We start from the raw sequence: 5,182 nt of genomic DNA, 5'->3' as shown, positions 1-5,182 counted from the left end.
GACAGAAGGAGAAATTCCAACGGTAGTGAAGACAGAAGGAGAATGGAGGTGGGCAGTGTTGGCAGAGTGTGGCTGGAGGGGCTGTTGAAGGTAGTTGCAGTGGAGAGAGAAGAGAGAGGAGAATGGGGGAGAGAGAAGGGTGTTCTTGAAAGTAAGGAAGGGAAGGTCGCGGTTTTGAATTTAGCTAAAATTTACTGTCGGATTTACTAGCAGATTAATCAGATAGTAATATTTTCTAGTGCGCCAAAACATAGCATTCCACTAATTGGGTTTACCGGTGGAAAAATCCGACGGTAACTCTACCCCTAATTTTTGTGCCTTTTTTTATTTTTTCCTCCAATAATTATCCGCTAATGTAAATCCGCCAGTAATGGTTTGATTTGACGAATTTGACTTATTTTTCGCCAGTAAATCCGGCGATAAGACTGCCGCTAACATGCGACGATAAATCCGACGGTATTCAACATTTTTCTTATAGTGCACCCCATCAAACAACCCATCTGACAAGGCGTTACCTTTCTCCGACCTCACCTCTAGCGAAGTCTCTGCTGCCGCCGAAGACACATCTGAATCCAAAACTTTTCCAAATCAAATATAGCAGTAGTCTCATTCGCCACACTCTCCAGCACCGAACTACGATCACACTCTTCATCACCACCGCCGCCACCACCGTGAACTTCCTCCTGCACCACCACAACACCAACCTCCTTCTTCACCCTGGCAAGCCTAAAATCCACAATTTGAGTCCTAAACTCAGAATCCAACAAAATATTACTCAGTTTAATGTCACTGTGAATTACTGGAGGGTCACAATAATTGTGCAAGTACTCCAACCCTTTGGCACTGGAACGACAACGTCGAAGCGCGTTTTCTAGTTCATAAGCTCGGGACACTTGAGGAGTCGTTTCCGGCTTTATGTCGTGCGCCATCGTCGCATCGAGTGGTTCTGCCATGGTAGACGTAGTCGTCTTCCTTAGCCGGTTCTGTTCCCACCACGTACGATCGCCGATTCGCCGACGTTCAGAGCTCGTATTCTGTAGTTAGGTAGGTTGGTTCCTAAATAAAAAAAATCTAATTGCAGATATGAAATTTTTGTTGAGATTTGAATTTGTCATGGTTTTGTTGCCGATGAGTTGCTCTCTTCTCGTCTGTTGTCGCTGTCAGTTTTTGAATATTTTGATGTGTTATGAGTTCTATTGGATGAATTGGAGATGAGTTTCTATTGAAATTTACTGTAAAATGTGCATATAAGGCTAGAATTCTATGAATTTAGTAGTAGAAATATAACTTTTAATTAGAGGCCACGTTTGGTAATAGAATTGAAGGCTATTTGTACTCTAATTGAATATTGTTGCAGGTTCTAATGTATACTAATTTCTTGTGTGATGCTGTTGGCTTTTGACTTTGTTATTATTGGGTAAAACTATGTTGCACATGCTGCATTAGGTCGTACCGCTAGAGTGTCATTGGTGTACTCTCCCATGAACTCCTTAAGCTTCTCCTTCACACTCTCCTTCAGCTTCGCCGAACCATCGGCGATAAAATTCACCTTGAAAGTACGATCCTCATCTATCTTTTCTGCTATGTAGAAAAAGAGCTTATTGGTAGAGAGAGAGTGGTGATAGAGGAGGAAGGTGAGGAGATACTGGACGAGGTTGGGGGAGGAGTACTAGTATTAGTGGAGGGCGGTAAGGGTAGAAATTATAAGTGTAGGATATAGGTAATAAGTAAATTCACATTTTATTAACATTTTTTAGATGTTTAATGTTAACAGGGAGTTAATTAAAAAAAATAAATACTATAGATAAGGATCCACTTGAAAAAAAAAAGTATAAAAATCTAATTAAAAATTTGATAAAACTATAAGGATTTATAGAGTAATTAAACCTTATAAATATTTAATGAAACCGTTTTCTAATAAAAAGAATAATATAATAAGTATCACAATAAGATGCAAGCTATACATATAAAGAGCTTGTTTCGATGTTGATAGTAAAAAAATTAATAGTAAAAATAAAAATATTAGACAATAAAAAAAATTAAAAATTATAATTCATTTCTTTTAAAAAATATTTTTATATGATTGTACTCAAATATAATTATTAAATAAAACAAATATTTTTATATAAAATATTTAAATATAAAATTATTTTTATTTTTTTAAATCCTTTAAAAAAAATCCTTCTATAAAAACTCGTCTCAATAAGCCCAAAGCATATCATATAGTGAGATTGCCTTGTTGAAGAAATTAAAGCAGATATTTGATTTCGTATGAAACACTAATCACACTAATTACTCCAATAATACTTACCATATGAACCAAAACCTCAAACACAGAATCATCAAACGAAACAACAATTCCACAAAGTAAACACTCAAATTAGATTTTAGGAAATTTTAAATAAATACTTTAATTTTTAACAAATTTTTATTATTTTAAAAATCTTCAGAAGAACTTGTAAATAATAAATTATCTTATATATTTTTTTAAATTTAATTATTTTATAATAGAATTTATTAAAAATTTATTTAACTAATATATATATATATATATATTAAAAATTTATTTATCCAATAATTACACCGCTACAGACTATAACATTTATTCATAATTTGGAGTACCCTATAACGATTTATGTACTTCAATTATTATGCATATAATCTTTCTTAGACTACAACAATTTATGTTTATCAGTGTTCATCCGTGATGAAGTATAGTAAATTTACATAAAAATTTTAAAATTTTTGTAGCCTATAGCAATTTGCATAAATTAAAATTAAGATCGAAATGTAAATTATTTGAGAATATTATATTTATATAAATTTAAACTCTAATTGTTTTAATCGTGTAAATTGCTCATAAAATTATAATTTTTGCCAAATTTTTCTGCATATAATAATAAGTTTTACTAATATGTATTTTAAAAATATATTTTAAGAGTATAATAAAAAAAGTTCTACTAAAATGTTTTATAAAATAATTTTTTGTATTAATAAATTAAATATATCAAAACTTTAAAAATATTTTATTATTATACTCTTAACATGTGGTATTAAGATATATTTTAGCTACATACTATAATAATTTAGGTTTCTCGTTGACTTTTGTTATCATTTATCAACATATAAATAAAGGATGGCGCTTATACATGGCTGATATATATGCAGATTTCATTATCAAAGAGAGTAGAAGAGAGGCGGGTTTGGTGGCCGTTGGTAGTGGTTTATTCGGTGGCCAATATCCTTTTCCCTTTTAATTATTATATGCTATGATTACATAGAAATAACAAATAAGAAAGATATATATCATAAGATCAAAATATTTTTTTTTCTTAAAAGGAATAGAGTTATAATGCGAATAAAGCCTTACACTATATTGGAATGCCAAAAGAAAATGAGAGAAAAGAACGAAGCATGCATGTGATCTTTTTCTTACCAATCATATATTTCATATCATGTATGTAGTATATACACTAAACTAAGTGTTTAAGACGGGACCATTGTAAATAATAATAAATAATAATAATAATAATAATAATAATAATAATAATAAATTTTTAATATTTTGTAAATATTAGTATTTGTGTATTTTTAAAATGGGTGATATTTTTTAATAATGAATTATTTATTTGATTTAATTCATTTATTCCATTCACCCAATTATATTCCTACTATATATAAATATGTGCCATGAGTGTGATTACATTGTTGTAATTTTTATAATCGGGATGTTTATGTATTATTTTTTCTAACGACGGTTCATATATATATATATATATATATATATATATATATATATATATATATATATATATATATATATATATATATATATATATATATATATATATATATATATATATTCTCACGACAGTCTATATTATACTGTTATGATGGTGTTCATAGATTCCTTTATTTTTATTCAGAGGTTTGAAGGTTATTTTTCTATCTAAGGTAATATTCATTCTATTCATCAATTATGTATTTTACATTTTTACAATTATTATAGTTTTATATCTTTAGCTTCACTTGCTTGTCAATCAATTTTACACTTGACTTTTGTTATTATTATTTTGTTTTTGTTCCAATTAAGAATTTTATATAATGTAAGAAACCATCATTTTGCTTATGATTGAAGATGCTTTCCTTGGCATTTATTTATTTATTTAACTAATTATTTATTTATTTGAATCTCTAATTTCGCAAGTACCAAACATTTGAATTTTGGTCCAATGCTAAGGTACCTAAGTAACAATAAGAACGTTTAATTTTAGAAATGTTTATGTTTGATTGAGAAAAATAATTAATGATGTTATGTGATATATTTGATTGGCTAAGAGACAGATTGATTTCTACTTTTCAAAATTATTGTATAATTTAATTATTCAATATAAATTTAAATACCAATAGGGTTACTTTAGAAATTTTAAATTATTCAATGCCATGTTAGTTTAAGAATTAATGGTTGAGCTGTTTTTTTAAGATATTTTGATTTTCTATTAAAGAAAAGATTATTACATTCTTAAAAATATCGTGTCTAAAATTGAACTCACTATGAAACAAAAGTTTCCCAAAATATAGAAGAAATAAGGTATGAACTAAAGCAAAGAGAGAATGTCGAAGAAGAAAAACTTTCAAGAATTAATTCGATACTGCTGGTTTCTACTCCTTGTGAACTCTAACACGAGATTCATTGTCTGGACCAGAATTTTTCTAGGTCCTTTTCTTCTTCTATCAAACACCAAGGAGTTCCTATCCAACCATAACCCCAAAGAATATATGCTATTCGAGTCATATTCAATCTAGACTCACTTTCATTTGTCATCGTTGCCACAAGATCGATCCACCACTGTCAAAGTTGAAGAAAGCTGTTTCTAGGAATTGCACTTGCCATTAGAGAGTTGTTCCAGATTTCTGTGACTTCTGGACAAAAAATCAGCAGATGCAACATTGATTCCGGAGCAGCAGAGCATCGAGGACAACGTGGGTCATCTTGAGGTAAGCGCCCATGGATCTTTTATTTCATTGCTAAGCCTTTGTGAATTAATTTTCAGATGAAAATTCTAATTTTGGCTGATTGTTAATCTTTCAGATGGCTTTCTAGATCCCCTTTACTCTGAATCATTCATGGAGTATCTCTGAAGTTGGGTGGACGAAGAGATATGCAATTTGATAGTCAGAT

This window comes from Arachis hypogaea, chromosome 7 (assembly GCF_003086295.3).
Source record: "Arachis hypogaea cultivar Tifrunner chromosome 7, arahy.Tifrunner.gnm2.J5K5, whole genome shotgun sequence".
NCBI lineage: Eukaryota > Viridiplantae > Streptophyta > Magnoliopsida > Fabales > Fabaceae > Arachis > Arachis hypogaea.
The sequence above is the reverse complement of the archived record's forward strand: the minus strand, read 5'-3'. Positions refer to the sequence as shown.